The sequence below is a fragment of the Halictus rubicundus genome, chromosome 8 (genome assembly GCF_050948215.1).
Source record: "Halictus rubicundus isolate RS-2024b chromosome 8, iyHalRubi1_principal, whole genome shotgun sequence".
Lineage (NCBI taxonomy): Eukaryota > Metazoa > Arthropoda > Insecta > Hymenoptera > Halictidae > Halictus > Halictus rubicundus.
The window spans coordinates 15,628,873-15,649,072 of record NC_135156.1 but is presented as its reverse complement, the minus strand read 5'-3'; the positions used below and the strand labels follow the sequence as shown (position 1 = coordinate 15,649,072).

At 43.9% G+C, this 20,200-nt stretch overlaps 1 protein-coding gene across 1 annotated transcript in view; it reads right to left on the bottom strand.

Annotated features, from left to right (window-relative positions):
* Nucleotides 1-20,200, bottom strand: part of LOC143356786 (acetylcholinesterase) — a 101,582-nt gene that overhangs the window by 45,536 nt on the left and 35,846 nt on the right. The window lies entirely within an intron of this gene.

Here is a 20,200-nt window from a genome sequence, read left to right as displayed (position 1 = left end):
CTCCAAAGTCCAAAACGTTTAATCCTTAGCTGATCTTTGTGGCATACTTTAAACGTACAATTTAAATGTCTCTTAACAAAAGTTAAGATTATTCTAGAGATATAATATTTTTCACGTTCTCATAATTTTCACGAAAAATTTGAAATGGTCTAGTGACAAAAATGAATATTAAATGTATACAAATTTTTCAAGTCGATCGCAAGGAATGGAAGTCGGATGAAAATGTGTTTCGTCTTTCGATAGTTTTCTCAAGTCGAAAAGGGGGTAACAATATTCACAAATTCTTTTAATGCGTGTGCAGTTTCGTTTTCAACTTATCCATTTTCGTCGTAAACGCATAAAATCCAGTGATAATATAACAGCAAAATGTTTACAAGAATTTCTGACATGTTTTCCAAGAGCAAGAATGTGGTTGAAACGAAGAATTCTCCAGCAACGAGCAATTTCGAACGCATTATCCGAGAGAGCAGTACGCCGAACGAAGCGGGTTTGTCGTTTTCCGAACGATTCAATAGACTTTGCAAATGTCCCGCGAACATGTTAAACGATCGAGAGAGAGAGCGAGGGTAGCGTAAGATCTCTCTGGATCGCGATAATGACGCTCCGGCACAGGGCGTTCCGTAGCAAAGAAAGAACCGTTCGCGTCTCGTCTTCCATTATGCTCGCGGTTGTTATCCCTCGGGACTCTCAGCAAATAAGAAATAATTGTCGGCTCGCTCCATAATAGTTCGTTCCCGTTCCGATATCCGCGCTACCTGCGAAACGGGAACAGGCTTTCAATTTCTTAGCGAGTCGTTTGCGAGGCGAGGGAATCTATACCTCGCCGGAGGAAAAAGGGTGATAGAAAGGGAGAGGGAGAGAGAGAGAGAGAGAGAAGGAGAAGGGAATCTAGGGGAGAAATATATTCCCCGGGAAACGAGCGATTTCCCGAGGACGAGGATAACAACTCCTCCTAATGGCTCGAAGACGAGGCGGCGCGGATAGAAAAGTCTTGTCTCGTGAAAAGGCTCCGGGGCCGAGGACGGAAATCTCCTTTCTCTCGGATTTGTTTGCCTTCCGTCGAGCCCACGGATCCTCCAACACGCGTCCCACGATTCGATTCCTTCGCGAGCCCTTCTCCCGGTCGAGATCCGTCCCTTCGAAGCTCTCCTGTTTTGTTGGGACCACGGGCAAATCGGAATCCGACGATTCCTGTGCCGAACGAGCGCAATTTCAAGTGTCCGCGGCATACTTTCCAAGAGAACAGGTTTCTTTCGTTGCCGAAAGAAACTGCAAACATTGTGTGTAGCAATTTTTGATGTACCTGCAACGTGCTTACCTGCAGATCGTTTTCTTTTTTCCATTGTTCGGCAGCTGTGCGTGCGTAGATAGAAAAGATCAGTAAATTCGACTTTTCTCACATCTGTCACCCCCGCTTGGTTAATTAACACCGTGCTAGGTAGTTCTTTTCAAAGGGTGAGGTGTTTTGAGCGGTATAAGGTATCGTAGAACTTGTTGGTAACAATAACTCTGAATTTAATGATAACAACTGTACAAAGATGTGGTGTAAATGCGGACTAGCTGAAGACTGACTGAAGACTCGCAGAGATGGTTTTCAAAAGATGTGAAATTGGTGGTGGAGGTGGTAAAGAATAGTGGGAGAAAATTGGGGGTGTTAAAAGTGGTCCAGACGCTGTGTTAAATTGTTAGTGTCATGGCGCCGGAAAGTCGCAGAAAAAATGGGACGAGTCCCGTCGCTTGGGACTCAAGAGCCTTCGACTCTTAGGCTAATTTATTGCCTCTAGTCGTGTGGTCGAAGCGATTGGGACTCAGTGTCAAATTCGAGAGACACTTTCGTGGGTCTCGCATTGCGTTGCGTCTCAACAGCAGCATTTATAACAATATATAATATAAGAAATTCCGAGAAATGGCAATTTCAAAAGAATTTTCTTCACGCTAGTCTATTAAATTTAGGAAAATTAGTTTCTCAAGGGTGTCTACTTAACACTAGAACTACCGAAAACTACCAGTCATTTTGACTGGTTCCTAATTTACACTAACCACCAGTCACCAGAATTTTCTCCACGCATCACCTAGTCGACCAATCATTCTAACATCTCAAAAAAGAAAAGAAAATACTCAAATCGTATCAATTTTAGGAAAATTAGTGTCTCAAGGGTGTCTACTTAACACTAGAACTACCGAACCAGTCAAAATGACCGGTTCCTAATTTTTTCTTTCACAATTACTGACATTATAAAAATGTTTTCATCAGAATTTTTTGAACGAACTTTTTCATCGAAGCACATGTTAGAATAAAAATGGTATCAGGTTTGAATAGATGTAGTCTTGTCATCATTACAAAGCAATATTCATCACGTGTATTCATTACTCGGTAGTTCTAGCGTTAATTTTGCAGCCGACTGTATATTAGGACCCGTGTACCGGTCTATGAAAAAGTACATGGACTAAAACACGGATGTATTGACACTTTGAACGTCCAACTAGAAACCCCAAAAATTCCATAAAATCTAAGCAAGTTATATAACACTAGGTTTACGGGACCCGTCAAAATGACGGGTTCTAATATTTTTCATTTACGATTATTGAGATCGTGAAGATCTATCTACGTGGCATTACTCAATAAACTTATTTCCTCAGGTATATATTATTTAAAAAATGGCTGAAAACTTGAATGGACACATTCTTCTTATTGTTTATAAAGTAATGTAAAACACTCACTTTTAATGCTCCGTAAACCTAGTGATCCTCCAACTTTCTTGCATGTTACGGATCCTAATCAAGTTCAGTACAATGAGTGTATCAACGTAAAAATTCATTTAAAAACCTGCACAAATAATTCCGTCACCCACATATGGGTGACGTGGCATTCGACGTGTTAACTACACGTGTACACGTGTACACGTGGAAGGGGGATCACCGCTACGAACTCTCGCCATTACGAACTACCCGAAAAATAGGGCAGACAGGTCCAAGAAGTGTGCACACAGTCCCGTTGCGCGCTTGCTCTCCCAGCTCCGGAGAAGAACGAGCATTCATCCGGAGGATTGAGTTCGAGAACAGCTCAAATTCTTCGTGGATCCGAATTCCAAGGAGTTGGTCGGGTGGTGGGAGGGTCGTAAAGCCGGGAAACGCAGAAATTCGGCCGGTAATGAAACCATAGATCTCGTTTCTGAAGTCGTTCGAGGGCCCCGGTTCTCGTTGCCTCTGGCTCTCTCTCTCTCTCTCCCTGTCTCTCTCTCTCTTTCCGGTCCCCCCCAATCCCCGATCCATCGGCCATGCCGGGGAAGGATCTATGGATCCACCCGGTAAATGGAGCCCCGGGTACACACGTACGCGGCAGTAATCCAGGAATTTCTAATAAGCGTGCGCCCCACTTTCGAAATTCATTTCGACGCGCGGCTGCCTCGACATGACTCGCCTCGCGGGAACGCGGATAATGAATTTGGATCGCGGCACCGAAGGCTGCCGACGACGACGACGACGACGACGAAGATGAGGACGAAGATGAGGACGACGGTGTTCCCAGCTTCTTCGCCCGGAAGCCAGACAGCGGCTCGATAATTATTTCGTCGACGGTGTCGCTTCTTCCGGCGACCTGTCGCCGAGCACTGCCTGCCATCTTCTTTATCTAGGTCTTGTCACTTCCGGGGACGGGCCGCTGCTCCCGATGACTTCGAATGACTCGACGCTAGCCCCTGGATCCCGGGGACTTTGATCGATTGACAAGAGGTAGCCGGGGAAATGGACAGATCTGGGCTGGATTTCGATTTTAAGGGAGAAATCTTTTTCGGTTAAAAATATTTAAAACTTTTATTTTAAACACGGTTTTCTAGTTTAGCCTTGTAAGAACTTATCTGCAGAATATCGAGTTCATGATTCCACTCTAGCCTCTGGATCAGACGTTTCTAAGCAAGGATTTTCTTTACTGGTCAAAAATACAAAAAAAAAAAAAATTGTAGTTGAAGCTTATAGGAATGTATCTGTGAAATTTCATGTTGAAATTTTATTAGACTGCGGATTTGTTGCATTTGTGACAAAAAAGGATCAAATGCAAAATACGGAAAACATTGAAATAATTTAAATTGTACTGTTCTGTTATTTTCCGCCCGATAACTTTATTCGGAAATAGAAATAAATGACTATATATAGTTCCTGTGTCTTGTAACTAATGCACGCGATGTTTATTCTGCACAAAAGCCCGCAGTTAATTATTCGCAACTGATTAAAATTGTTCGAGAAAGAAATATACGTTCGTGTAGCTCTTAACGCAGGCATTTCTTATTCTGCATAAAAATCCGCCGTCTATTCATAATATTTCCAAAGATATTAACCCGACGGGGAAGCAAAGTGCAATGAATATTTTTAAACAAATCTGAATATTCATACTGCTGTGGACCACGGATGTAACTCAGACCCAGCACGCCGTGCTTTTTTAATCAAGTGAATTTCGTTCGAAACAATTGCTACACGCTCCCCGAGATCTAATTATAACAATAGTTCGGTGCGGAGCAGGCCGAATTGCAATTGAAATGCGCCGCGCGCCTCGTACGGGAATTTTTAATGATCCGAAATACGGGTGTCACAATGGAATTCGAAATACTAATCATATCGTGTGCCTGTGTGCCGTCTACATAATTCACGGCGTGCAAAGTTTAATTAGTCAATTAGTCACGCATTTGTGATTACCCGACGATCCCGTGTTCCGCGGGAAGAACAGACGAACGTTATGCGGATTGTTGTTTAAAATTTCAATCGGACTGCGGACTTTGCGCGTTCGCGGCGATCCTGATCTTTCGGGAGTCGGCAAGAAAGAAGTTTTTCCGACGAAGTTTCAACAAGTTCCAGGCTACTTTTATCTTCATTGAAATGCCAAGGGATCTTTAGAAAGATCCTCGATGGAGAAAGGAATTATTTTATCGCTCCTGCTTCCTGTGAATTAAGTCCCGAGTCGCTGCATAAATATCTTGGGTAACAGCGATTTTTCAAGATTGGACGATTCCGCCATGTTGCATTTTTGTTAAGTGATTTTTGCAGACCTTCCTTATCTACGTTTTAAATTGCTATAGCCTGGTCTTCTGCGCTACAACATTACAACTGCGCCTACAACGGGTCTTTATGCGAAACAAAAATATTTTTCACATTGATTTTACATTACTTTAGAAAAATAAGGAGAACGTGTCTGTTGAAATTTTCTGCAATTTTTTACATACACCCAAAGAAATGTTGAATAATTCCTCACGGATGCATCTCTACGATCTGAATAATCGGTACATTGAAAATGCTAGAACAATTAATTTTGACGCGTCCCGTAAAGATAGTGTTAAATAGAGAATTACATTTCTTTAAAAGTGCCATAACTATTTCGATCTCTGACGATACAACAATTTGAATGAAAAGGGGTCCGGGGATATTTGGTCGAGCAGAAATATTCAAAACGAGTGTTTGGAGGATAAATATGTGTAAACAGAGATCCGGGGGGTTTCTGGGCAGCCATTTTGCGCGTCGTGGGGTGCATCCGCATCGGGCGCATCGCGATGCAACTGTACGCAGCTCGGGATTCGTTTACGCTGGATCCGCGGTGTATCGCGTAACTTTGCATATTCATGGGGAGTATAACTTGGCAAGATTACCGGTGATTTACCCCGAGCAATCTATCCCGATCGAGAGCGCGTATTAATATTAATGACCGGCTCGAAATCTGTTTGATCCGCTCGTCAACATCGGCCAACCGTCTCGCGAACCACTTCGAAAGAGAGAACACCCAGGGAGAGAGAGAGAGAGAGAGAGAGAGGGAGAGAGCGAATGGGGAGAGGGATGGACGAGTGGATTCGAGAGGAAGAACAACAAAATTTCGCGCAGCAGCGAATTATCGACTGGTCGGTGCACCCAATTTGCCTCTCCATGCGATTCGCTTACGGGCTGGCTCTGTTTGCTCGCGAACACAATGATCCACGGGAATTTCTACTCGTTCGTTCCGGACCGACTACCCTCGTCAAGCTCCCGGAGAAATTAACACTGTTGACCAGCGGAAACAATGGCCCTAAGCCCCACGGTTTCCGGGAACCTCTGCTCGACGACCATTCTCGCATCGCGCACGCGGAAAAGAAAAACAAACGGCCTCCCATCCGGGAACGGTTTCAACAATTTTTCCCTCGCTGCTCCCTCCTTCACGGCGGACCATTTTCTCCGCAGTGCAACCGTGTTCTTGGAACTCGCAATTTTCTGAACTACACTCTTCCGAGGACGCTGCTTGTACGAAACTTGTTTTAATATCGTCTTCTCTCTCTCTCTCTCTCTCTCTCTCTCTCTCTCTCTCTCTCTCTCTTCGTCTCTTTCTCTCTATCTCTCGTTCTATTCGAATTTCTCTCGTGATGCGCAGTTTTGCGAATACAGGTTTTGCACTCCGAGTTAACCCAAATTCAACTTTTTACAGATTAGATTCATCCTTCTGCAAATTCGTCCTGCAAATCAAATTCATCTGAGGGTGACTAGAGTTGCACTCCAAAGTAACCCCCTTTCAAAATTCAATTTTTTACAGATTAAATTCACCCTCTTGGAAATTCATCCTTAAAAATGCATTCCAGATTAGCCCTTTCAAGATTCAACTTTTCACAGATTATATTCACCCTCTTTCAAATTTATCCTTAAAAATGCATTCCAAATTAACCCTTTTAAAATTCAACTTTTCACAAATTATATTCACCCTCTTCCAAATATTAAACGGATTTTAATAAATAAATATTAAACCAAATATTGAAAGTCCACGGTGCAAGTGAAAGCTGCACTGAATTATCATTGAATTGTCAATTTTATATGAACTGTCAATGCGTGCAAATTACAAATGCACATTTATCATCACAATAGACAACATTCTACATCTCACGGTTACAAAATATCTTACCAACATCTTTTCTACAAGCGGTTGTTGATCACCAGACTGCGGACTTTTCTGCGAAATAAAAATTATCCGAGTCGATTATAAGAAATCGAAACTCGACGAGAATGTATATGTTCCTTCAACAACAACAACAAGCCAGAAATAATGTGAAACCATTTTGAAATTCTTCCATTATATTTACGGTTTTGTTTTCCTAAAATCCGCAGCCTAGTGAGTCAAAGTTTGATCGCATTTGCAAGGAGCCGCACCTATGTCCTCGGAATTAAAACCATACTCATGCTCCGAATTGACTTATGCCACGATCTAATGCTGTGTGGACTAAACGCTGCATAAAATAGTAAACTGGCAATACCCGGCTCCAGAGTTCTGGAAATGAGAGATCAAACGGGATCAAATTTTTCGGTGCCCTGTCCATTTGCAGGCTAGCGCCCTTGGAATTTCGATCACTTCAATTATCTTGAGAGAGAGAGAGAGAGAGAGAGAGAGAGAGAGAGAGAGAAAGTGAACTACCGGACCAGTCAAAACGACTGGTTCCTAATTCTTTCTTTCCCAATTACTGAAATTGTAAAAATGTTTTCATCGGAAATTTTTGAACGAACTTCTTCATTGAAGCAGATATTACAATAAATGTGTGAAGTCTGAATGGGCACAGTCTTGTCAGTGTGACAAAGCAATATACATCACTCGCATTTATTGCTCGGTAGTTCCAGTGTTAAAGACGCTTTCGTTGAAGAACCGTGTCTCGTGCAGCGGGGCGCGAAGAGATTTTCCAGGAGCGAGGAGAGATTCATTCGCGGGGCTGCGAGCGCTCGTTTCCGCGCAAAAGCCGAGAGAGAAAAGACGCGGAGAGAGTCTCGGTTTCTTGCGAGCAACCGGCCGGATGCTGGGGGACAAAACACACCGGCTCTGGCCAGTTATACACGCTCGGGAACGCGCGAACTCGACGATACCGCTTTGTTCTCCGCTGTGTGTCTATCTGTTGCGCGACACGCCGCAACATCGTTTTGTTTTTGTTTTCGGAACAGGTTTTTTTTTTTTGTCAACGGTTCAAAGGTATGCAACCCCTTAATTTACCGGTCGAAAGCGTCGATGCACAACGAAACTCTCCGCGGCGTCCGTGATATCGTCGCCTAAAGCCGAAATCCGTTCTGCGCCGCTATTCATCCGTATCGCCGTATTCTATTTGTCCCGTCGATGCGGCGCATAACAAAGCGATCGTTATTATAATCCCTCGCTCGAAGGAGCATATGCGCCATGATATATTAGCGTGTATGCCGGCACGCCGATCGATAAACGAATCGCTTAGCGAGCGGCTCCGCTCGGCCTGTTCCAGAAAATGGAAAGCCGAAAGCTGGGGACGCTTACGGCGGGGAATTCTGGGATTTCGGGTCAGACAAGCATAATAAAGTAAGCGAAATTATAACGGCATTTTCAAGGGGATAGAGGCAAATATTTGATCGGGCGAAGTAGAATTGAACTTCGCGTGGTCGGACACGCGTCAGTAGAATAGGACATCTTATGATCGGACGAGCAGGAAAGAATGTATAGAATGTACAAAAGAATGCGCATACAAATGAGAATGTTATCGGCAGACAGTCGGTCCTTATGCAATATAAAAATTGTTAACACGAATCACACGAAATCACACGAGATTCTCTGAATTATCTTAATAAGCTGTACACAACGCATCTCTAAATATTAAATATAAAACCGAAAAGACAGTGGAAGAATTTAAGGGTCATTATTAGGCTACGGATCTTTATGCATTTGTAACGAAGTTGAGCAGATACAATTTGAAATTGTAGGAAAATTTAAAAAATTTTTAATGTCGACCATTTCTCGTCTATTAAAATTAACAAGCGAAGAAATAACATGCTACTTGTTTACAATCGATCTGGAGGATTTTTATATGTCACAAAGATCGGTATTCTAGTTGCAGGATTGTGCTGAGCATTTTCAGCGGAACGTAAGCAACCGTTTGACCGGGCAAAATAGAATTGAACACCGCGTGGCCCGGCGTGTTCCAGAAAATGGAAAGCCAAAATCCGGGAACGCTTTCCGAAGGAAATTCTGGGATTCCGGACCAGTAAACTGTGCGCGAACGATCCTCTCGAGGGCATCGAAAAACGGTTCTGCGAGCCGGATGACCGGATGGAAATTTATTCGAGCTGATGCGAGAGGAAACGCAGTTATGCGTTGAGCGGACCGGTGCGGAGCGGTGCATAGTCGAACGAAAAACAGGTTTCGTTTAAAGCGTTTCCACGGCGAACCGACCGGAACAATAACCGTCGCTCGAACGGGACAAGAACAATGATTCCCATTACGAGTTGCAGTTTTATTTAAAAGCCGGTCGCTCGGATAGCATTGTTTTTCGCGGACAGCGCGGTGGACCGTGAATTCGTCGCGTTTTTTCAATGCTCGATCCTCTCTCTCTCTCTCTCTCTTTCTCTCTGTCTCTCTTTCTTCCTGCTTCGTTTCGTTTAAACACTCCTTACGAGCATTGTTCCCGACGATGGAAAAAGCTTCCGCTCGTATCGGAGACGCGCCGGGATATTCGATTATGCTCCGGCGTATTTTTAGAACGATTTGGGACGAAATGGATTGCGATTTTTGTTCGACAAAAAACGGTACTATGAATGAAAACCTACGAATCGAAACAGAACCGAGATGGAACCTCCTGCAATTCGTAAAACGTGTAGACAATACAAGGGATGAAACTTAAATCTTGATAATCGTAGGTTTAAAAAAGCATTGAGAATTGCAGTGAAAAGAGAAAAATAGTCTGAAATTGCAAAGAAGATGGCAAACAGTCCACTCGGACGTCACACTGGAACTGTACCAGGGTAATAACTCAGCGCGACGAGTAATCATCGGAGATTGTCCGATGGTCGAATCGACCCTGATGATTAATCCGAAGAGCAAAACCAGAGAGAGAGAGCAGCATCTCGTCATCCCGGCGATGGCTCGATCGACGATCCGAGACGTTAATCCCAGGAATGGTTCCCGTCCACGGTCCGTGGCGTCGAGCTTGTTGTCAATTGGAAGCGGTTCAAGCTTTGCGTGCAGGCCTAGGATGCAGAAGAACGGTTAAGTGGAACGCGAAACGTCCGTATGTAGATGCGCCCCAGTGTATCTGCAGGGCTGCATGCCAGCCTATGACAGGGCAGAGCCGAGTGTGTATCACCGGTATCAGGGTTATGGATGGCCCATGGGCACGCTAACCCAGTGACATCTCTAGGTCACCGCCGGCTCCCAAGCCACCCCATTTCGTTCCGTTCTGTTCCATTCTATTCCGCTCCGTTCCGTTCCGTTCCGTTCCTCTTCCACCGATGTTGAAAGCTTTTGCTTTCGTGCAGGCCCTCCCTTAACGACGGAATATTCGGAGACCCGGTTTATGATGCGGATGATCGAATCACGATATTTTTCCCGACCGTTTTTTGACCGACTGCCTTGTCAGCTCGCGTCGTAAATTGGGACTATGATTTTCCGCTGCAGCGGCTTCTCGCGATCGCCTCGTGGATCGCTGATTATTTTTATCTTTGCCTTTCCTCTCTACACGCAAAATTTGACGTAGGTGAATTCAGCGTTTCTTTGTGAATTTCGTCTGCGAAGCAGGCCTTGTCCATATCGACTAAGTAGTAATCTTTTAAATAGGGTCTCCCCCCTTTAATATCCTGCAGTGTTCTTCATGGCAATTTTTCCTCTATTACCATTTTTCATCGGAACCCCTTTTTGTTGCAATATTTAACACAATGGACTTTCTGTACAGCAAACTTTTATATCAGCAGATTTACCGTTTTTGTTAATCTTCTGCAAAGCAGTGCTTCTTCATGGTTGTAATTTTTGCCTCGGTGACTCTTTTTCATTGGAACCCCTTTTTGTTGCAATATTTAACACAATGGACTTTCTGCACAGCAATCTTTTAAATAAGTAGATTTTCCTTTTTGTGAACCTTCTGCAAAGCAGTGCTTCTTCATGGTTGTAATTTTTGCCTCGGTGACTCTTTTTCATTGGAACCCCTTATTGTTGCAATATTTAGCACAATGAACTTTCTGCATAGCAAACTTTTGAACAATCAGATTTTCCTTTCTGTTAACCTTCTGCAAAGCAGTGCTTCTTCCTGGTGGCAATTTTCCTCGGTGACTCTTTTTCATCGGAACCTCCTTTTTGTTGCAATATTTAACACAATGGACTTCCTGAATAGCAATCTTTTAAATAAGCAGATTTTCCTTTTTGTTCACCTTCTGCAAAACAGTGCATCTTCATGATGCCAATTTTTGCCTCGGTGACTCTTTTTCATTGCACCCCTTTTTGTTGCAATATTTAACACAACGAACCTTCTGCATAGCAAACTTTTGAACAATCAGATTTTCCTTTCTGTTAACCTTCTGCAAAGCAGTGCTTCTTCCTGATGACAATTTTTCCTCGCTGACTCTTTCTCATCGGAACCCCCTTTTTATTACAATATTTAACATACTGGACTTTCCTGCATACGAAACTTATAAACAATTCTATTTTCTTGTTTTACCACGTGACAGCAGGTTTTCAAGTTGGGTTTTCACTATAGAGCAGTTTGCCACAATAACCGCAAAATCAATATTAGTGTAAAATTTGGTTTATACCTTCAAATAATAAACAATGCAATACAAAAGGTGTACAATCAACCTTAGGATTAGTATTTCTTGATTAAAACACTTCGCAACATTTGCATCCCGAGATCGGACATTTCGTATGCAACGACCTAATACATTCTCGTCCGGACGAAAGAGGAGGCGCGCAATATGTTTCCCGGAGGGAGGACAGGAAAAAAAAGAGAAAACGTTGCGTTTGCGTGACGTGTGCGAGCCCGGGACGCACAAATTGTCAGCGGAGAAGCCTGGAAATCGGACGCCGGTTTCCGTCGCGTCGGTTACGGTGGCCGGGCTCGCGATTCCCGGTAATTGAGCGGCCCGGGGTAATTAGAAACGGTGTCGCGTGGCGCAAAGCGGGCTGCACAGGACTACGGAACAAGGCAGCGTCGAGACGCACGCGACGCACTCTTCGTTCGTTTATTCGCTCGGATCGAACTTTTTCATTCCGCCGGGCCCGATTGGAAAAGCCGGTTTTTGGTCGACTTTTTTTTCTACCGATACTTATTTATTGTTAAAGTTCTACCATGAAATGTTAGCCTATTCAAAACCGACTTCTTGTCCCATGTGCGGAGCTGGCAGTTCGTTGCTTAGGGCAAAAAGTCCCTATTATTTGACAACTGGTATTTTACGTAAAAATAATTACCTTGTAAATGAACAGATATTTGTTAAATTAATTGTTCTTGTTATGCGACATTGCGGCTTTATTTTAAACAATATAATTAGAATGTAAAACAAAGATTTTTTTCTATTCGACGAGCTCAAACGAGGAATTGTGTGCAATAATGACTTCTCCTTAACAAAAAGTAAAATTATGCTTATTTTACCACAAACAAAAATTATTAATGATACATCTTCGTGTTACCGATACGTACATTGAAAGAATTATCACACGATCGTAGTATACTCGTGTGCTATGTTCATAGACAATAGGTTAGGACACGGAAGAAAAATCGACAGTACAGTCAAACCTGTTTTTGTGCGGTACATAGTGACCGCATAAAAGAAACCACACAAAAAAATATTCAGAAACTTCATAAATAGCTACAACAAATAATTGTTTACAACATATTAAAGAAAATTTTTTTTATGCGGTGCAGAGGGACCGTCTCACTTAGAAAATATGTCAAAGATTTACGAAATAGTGAGAAAGTGCTTTCCAAACAAAATAAATAATTAAATTACACATGGAAACATTTTTAAAAAATGTAATTTCTCATTTTAAACATGGAGAAATATTCAAAATAATTCAAAATAATTAAAAAAAAAAACGCGCATCTTCTTGTGACGAACTGGTTCAAAATCGCTTTCGTCACTTGAAGATATTAGAGTTGATTTATTTTTTGTTACCATGAAGTCAGTGATCAGTTTTTGCGACGACGGTCGTTCGATCGGCAGCTTGTATACGTCACGATAGCCAGATATACACGATCGAAGCACTTTTTCGAATTTCAAAAGCCTTTCGGAATTGTTATCTATTTTCAGAAAATGCTTTCCCAATTTGTTGCAAAGCTGGATCCCTGCAGGGGATCCCTATTACAAGGGTGTTATAATGCCAACACAACACAAAAACAGATTTGACTGTACTAAAAAGTAGCTGTGAAAAGAAGCTAATTATTTTCATCTTTTCGAAATTATTACAGAACGAGAGTTGCCGTGGTTCCAATATTCCAACAATTTTTATAATGCCAACACCGGTGGCATTTATATACCCCATAAAAGAAAAATCGCACAAAAAGAAAATATATGGCAAACTTTGGTCGACCATAAACAAAGATAATCGAGTCGTGACACTTTCAGCCCCAGTCCGCCCTCCTAAGAGAACTCCCCCATAGATTCGGCAAAAGCTCGGCGGGAATCGAACGAGGACACCATGATCAATGGAGGAGGGGGCGAGGGAGGCTCGCGAAACTCGCGAAACTCGCGAAACTCGCGAAACTCGCGAAACTGGAAGTGGGAGCCGCGTTCGACGCGCAGTTTCGAGGTCTAATAACGAGAAGCCCGAGTGCCGTTGCGTTTCGGCGACTATCGCGGCAGATATCCGAGCGGATACGCGTGCCGGGGCGGAACTTTTGTTGCGAAACTCTCTGCGGAACGAACGTCGTAAAGCCGCTTACGTATTGCGCCGCCGTTCCGCGCGATTCCGTGCATGCTCTCGCGAGCGGATCCTCTGGCAGAACCGTCGACCTACATTCTCGCGAGGACCATCTCCTCGCGGTATCGTCTTCTCGTGCAGCCCGGCTGAACGGGTTCGCGTTTCATCGGTCCGAGTAGATGGACAATTGCTACCAGCTTCTGCATCGCTGCCTTCCGAAGGTCTCCTGCTTCCGGTTGGAGCGGAACGCTTAGGAGAGTCGCGAAATTGTTGCCGGTTGGTTAGCAGAGATAGGTAGAAATGAAAATAAAAATTGTCTGCGTCAATTCCACGAATCACCGGAGCTTCTTTCTTCCTTTTAATTGACGCTGACGTGACTCCGTTTTAAATTGTGCTAGCTCGTTCTCGTCATAAGTGACCAGGCAGCGGATTTTTCGGGAAAATAAAAACTTTCGAAATAAATTCCTTTCAATGATTCAGTAGAAAATAATATTATAACATTCCGAAATTCCTTTAATGCCTTCACAGTTTTGTGTATCGCGTGTTCAATTTTTTATAATCGTTAATATAATTATGATTATTGATTTTTGTCATAATCGGATGAAATCCGCGGTCTAGTCATGACGTACCAATAAAAATCCTCGCAATATTCTGACACTGGTGTTAGTACGATTATACTGTAGATCATTTTCCGCTGGTCTAATCGTGAGATATTCCGCTGGTGCTGCGTCCGTCCAGTTCTGCCTTGCACGTTCAGAAAGTTGCTTTTTTTATTCCACTGACAACACAGAATTTAATGTATACGTCCAACGACCTTTGATTCTACTTGTCTGAGAAAATACCGTGCTGTTCCACTTGCTCGGTGTTAAAGCTACTTTATTCTGCCGGTCGAAGATCTATCTCTTATTCGATTATACTACCCCTTCTTGGTCGAAAACCGTTCTATTCTGCTCGTCTGGCGGAAACCATTCCATTCTACTTGACTGGTTGAAAGCTCCCCTATTCTACTTGCCTTGCCACAGACCGACCTATTCTACTACGTCCGATCAAAGGCTGGCCTTATTTCATTTGTCTCGGGCAAACGTTGGGAAAGAATTAGCGCACGAAGACGATACAAACGATAGAACATTTTGAAAAACGCGATGACGCGAAGAAAGCTTTTCTGGAAACCTCTTCACGACGATAATAGATCCTATGATAAACGAAGGAAGAAGCGTCGTGTCTAATAAATATTTCTTTGGTATTTTCCGAGAGAAATGATTTCCTTAACCCTGAACAATTAAACTTGAAGCAGCGTTACTTTATAACTAATCACATTTTTATAATCTCGATTCTTGTCAATTTTTATATTCCCTCTATTTACTTGAAACGAAGTATCACAACTTGAGAGATTATTGGTTTTTAAATGAAGAGCGGAATGAAGTTCAAAATTAACTTGATTTTACTGGAAGAAATTCGAGAAGAAGTTAAAAATGACTCGTAGACGCAGAACGTTAAGAGCAGAGGATTAATAATCGACACAAAATTATCACAAAATTCGAAATGAAACGTCTCTCCATCGAAAGGGACCCAACACCCTGAAGATTAATAAACGTTTCCACCCCCGTCGGAATGACACCGTTTATTGGCATTTTATTGGAATATCGCGTGACCGTCTGAGCGGCCCTAGACGAACGCGAGCTGGAGGAGCGTAATGGCCGGATATCAGCTCGGACAACCGAGTCGAAAATCGTTAAGAATAACGTTAAATAGAAGGAGCGGTCGATTCGGTATCCGTTCGGACGCAATTTCCTCCGCAGGATATTCCCGGGGCTGTCCGCAGGTGGGCTGATCGACGGCGAAAAGAATTAGCTCGGCCGAAAAGGAAAAACCGTCGATCCCTCGGTCCGTCGTTTGATAAGAACTAAAGCCAACCTCGAAGAGAGATCGATGAAGAAGGAGTGGCCGGAACGCAGACTTCCGGCTTCGCCGTTCGGAAATCAACGACGAGAGGCCGGTGGTTCCTCGGCCGGTTCGATATCGGGGCCGCAAGGACGACGAAATATCCAATTTCGAAGCCGGCCAAGGGTTTCGAGTGTACGCCGCTTTTATTGGATTCTACCATCCCCCACCCCCCTGGCCACGACTCACCCCCACCGAACTTCTACGGAAACACCCTCGGAATTCTACGCCGGAGGAGTCTGCTCGAGCTTCTCGGTTTAGCGAAAAATATAATAAATACTCCGTCAACACCGTCGCCCGCAGATTTCACCGTCGTTGTTCCTCTTCCGCTGCAAAACTGACGCGGCGCGACCAACCTTTTGCGCTCTAAGCAAATTGACTTCAGAATTTGGACATTTCAAAGTAAACATTGTTTACGGTTATTCCTTGAAACTGTTTGATAACTCTCACTATGTCCGACAATAAGTGAGAAACATACCTCAATCGTGCTTCGAAGTACAGGGCATGCTGGGAGGGATACATATTTTTTGCGGGCTCGGTGGAACTGTCCTTAACGTCCCTGTAAAGTTTTGTATTGATATTTCGATTTGTTGCCCCCCTGGAATTTTTTTAGTGGCGGGAGTCCGGTTACTGAAAACCAGGAAAAAGTATCTGTATTGTTCTATGGGTGTTGTGCGTTGAGAATTTGTTTCTTGGAATACTCAGGGGGAAGTTTGTTTTTTGTGAGCTTGGGGGAACTGTCCTTAACGTCCCTGTAAAGTTTTGTATTGATATTTCGATTGGTTCTCTTCCTGGAATTTTTTTAGTGGCGGGAGTCCGGTTACTGAAAACCAGGAAAAAGTATCTGTATTGTTCTATGGGTGTTGTGCGTTGAGAATTTGTTTCTTGGAATACTCAGGGGGAAGTTTATTTTTTGTGAGCTTGGGGGAACTGTCCTTAACGTCCCTGTAAAGTTTTGTATTGATATTTCGATTGGTTCTCTTCCTGGAATTTTTTTAGTGGCGGGAGTCCGGTTACTGAAAACCAGGAAAAAGTATCTGTATTGTTCTATGGGTGTTGTGCGTTGAGAATTTGTTTCTTGGAATACTCAGGGGGAAGTTTGTTTTTTGTGAGCTTGGGGGAACTGTCCTTAACGTTCCTGTAAAGTTTTGTATTGATATTTCGATTGGTTCTCTTCCTGGAATTTTTTTAGTGGCGGGAGTCCGGTTACTGAAAACCAGGAAAAAGTATCTGTATTGTTCTATGGGTGTTGTGCGTTGAGAATTTGTTTCTTGGAATACTCAGGGGGAAGTTTATTTTTTGTGAGCTTGGGGGAACTGTCCTTAACGTTCCTGTAAAGTTTTGTATTGATATTTCGATTGGTTCTCTTCCTGGAATTTTTTTAGTGGAGTGAGTCCGGTTAACGTAACCGAGGAAAAAGTACTCGAATTGTTCTCTGGTTATTGCGCGCGGAAAAATTATTGCTGAGAATACCGAGAGGACTGGGGGTACAATTATTTTTGCTATGTTAGAAGGAACTGTGCTCGGTGTTCCTGTAAAGGTTTGCATCGATATTCCGTTGGTTGAGCTTCTACAATTTTTTCAATTAGAAAGTGCACTTCACCTAGATCTAAACCGTACTTTGGAGTGCAGTCTTATTAGACATGTCTGATCAAGCGTTGTGCTATTCTACTTTGGCTGGCGTACAATCCAGAGAACGGAACAGTGTCTGACAACAATCGATCTTGTACGATTGTAGAACTTTTCTACTGGTCATCGGACATCCCATTTCCAAAAAATTGTTGCTATTACATCTATCGCAACCTTCTATTCTATCTATTTCAATGAACAGAGTGTTCGAGAAAATAGTTCTAAACGGTGACTGCTGTGAGTTTCAGCGCAAGAATCTGCATGATACGAACTAATTAATGAACCTAATAAATTAACGAATATATCCAGCAGCAGCCGACCGAAATTAAACATCCAAAAACCAAGTGGCTTCCCGTAAAAGCGCAATGGCGCAGTAGATCGCGCCTGGAACAGTTTCAAGGGACGAATTCCGGTTGCTGCGAGTTCCAGCGCAAGAATCTGCATTGGACAAATTAATCAGTACACCCGATAAACTGTCAAACGTGTTTAGGACCGCACCTGGCCGAAATAAAACGTTAGCCTAACCGTAGTTCCCGCGCAAGAATGCGCGTTGCACTGGGGGATCCGCGTTGATAACGATCCGGCGGAATGCACCTCTGCGAGGCGTATCGCGGATCCAGCCGCCAAAACTTTCCAACAATGGCGGGAACCGTTCATTATCTTAAGCGGGGAGGTCAGGGAGGGGGAAAAAGGTAGCGCGACGAGGCGAACGAGGGGGGGGGGGGACGGTTCGCAAATCCATTGGCGCGTGTTCGCGGGGTTTTATTGGCGAAATGGGGCAAAGGGGGCTTCGGGTCCCGACGTTTTCTGTCATTTTAATCCTCGTCCCGCGTTGTCTAGCCTCGTCCCCGTCTCCCGGTCCCCGGGTTTGCAGAACCGTGCCCGTCATGTGCGATCCCGTTCATAAATGCCCCTCCCTCCTCCTCTCTTCCTCCCTCTTTCGTTCTCGTGCACGCTCTTTTTCTCCCGGTTCCTCTTTCTCCCGGCGGGCCAGCCTGTGAATTTGTCAGCAGGATTTCGGAGCCGCGTAACCCAGACCGGGACACGAGGTAATGAGAAAATCGTGCGCGATAAAACCCGGCGACAAACAACCCGGCCGGATTAATTTTCAATTCGCTGCCTCGGAAATCAGCCGCCATTCACCTAAACCTTCCCCCTCCCTCCGCCCTCTCCCTCGACCGGTGTATCGCTTTGTTTCCTGCATACTCGGCCTCTGCCGATCCCGCCCTCCCGAGAGGGACGACCGATATTTCGGCCGCGATTGAAATTTTCTCTTTGTTCGGCTCGCTCGTTCGCGGCGAGCCCCGTTACTTCCCTTTTTTTCTCTCCCTTTTCTGCCTGCAACCCCTAATCTCTCTCTCTCTCTCTCCCTCTCTATGTATCTGCCACCCCCGAGGGAACCGGCGGCAGGGAGCTCTTAAAATCTTATCTCCAAGCCGGATCTAGAGTATCGTTCCTCTACACGGAATCCGTGTCACTGAAAATATGTGTCGACGATTCGACGATATTTAACAAAAGTTCTTGCCACGGTCTTGCCGGCGGGAATTTCGCCGCTCGAGGCACTGCTGGAGGCACGAATATTTTTTTAAGGATTCCCGGGAACCGTGCTACACGTGCCTGTACAGTCTCCTATTGACGTTCCGATCAGTTGGATTTCTGGATTTTTTTAAGTGCAGGGAGACTGGTGATTCGAGAGAGGGAAAAGTATTTGGATTGTTCCTCGGGCATTGTGCGTTGTGAAATCGTTTCTGAGAACACTGAAGGAGATGATTAATTTTTTGTCAGCTCGATGGAAGCGTTCTTAAGTTCCCTGTAAAGTTTTGCATTGATGTTTCGATTTGTTGTCTTCCTGGAATTTGTTTAGTGGAGGGAGTCCGGTTACCGAAAACGAGGGAAAAGTGTTTGCATTGCTCTTTGGGTATTCCGTGTTGGGGGTCCGTTTTTGGGAATACCGAGAGGGACGATTATTTTTTGTCAGCTTGGTAGAACTGTTCTTGAAGTCTCTGTAAAGTTTTGCATTGATATTTCGATTGGTTGTCTTCCTGGAATTTGTTTAGTGGAGGGAGTCCGGTTACCGAAAACGAGGGAAAAGTGTTTGCATTGCTCTTTGGGTATTCCGTGTTGGGGGTCCGTTTTTGGGAATACCGAGAGGGACGATTATTTTTTGTCAGCTTGGTAGAACTGTTCTTGAAGTCTCTGTAAAGTTTTGCATTGATATTTCGATTGGTTGTCTTCCTGGAATTTGTTTAGTGGAGGGAGTCCGGTTACCGAAAACGAGGGAAAAGTGTTTGCATTGCTCTTTGGGTATTCCGTGTTGGGGGTCCGTTTTTGGGAATACCGAGAGGGACGATTATTTTTTGTCCGCTTGGTAGAACTGTTCTTGAAGTCTCTGTAAAGTTTTGCATTGATATTTCGATTGGTTGTCTTCCTGGAATTTGTTTAGTGGAGGGAGTCCGGTTACCGAAAACGAGGGAAAAGTGTTTGCATTGCTCTTTGGGTATTCCGTGTTGGGGGTCCGTTTTTGGGAATACCGAGAGGGACGATTATTTTTTGTCCGCTTGGTAGAACTGTTCTTGAAGTCTCTGTAAAGTTTTGCATTGATATTTCGATTGGTTGTCTTCCTGGAATTTGTTTAGTGGAGGGAGTCCGGTTACCGAAAACGAGGGAAAAGTGTTTGCATTGCTCTTTGGGTATTCCGTGTTGGGGGTCCGTTTTTGGGAATACCGAGAGGGACGATTATTTTTTGTCCGCTTGGTAGAACTGTTCTTGAAGTCTCTGTAAAGTTTTGCATTGATATTTCGATTGGTTGTCTTCCTGGAATTTGTTTAGTGGAGGGAGTCCGGTTACCGAAAACGAGGGAAAAGTGTTTGCATTGCTCTTTGGGTATTCCGTGTTGGGGGTCCGTTTTTGGGAATACCGAGAGGGACGATTATTTTTTGTCAGCTTGGTAGAACTGTTCTTGAAGTCTCTGTAAAGTTTTGCATTGATATTTCGATTTGTTGTTGT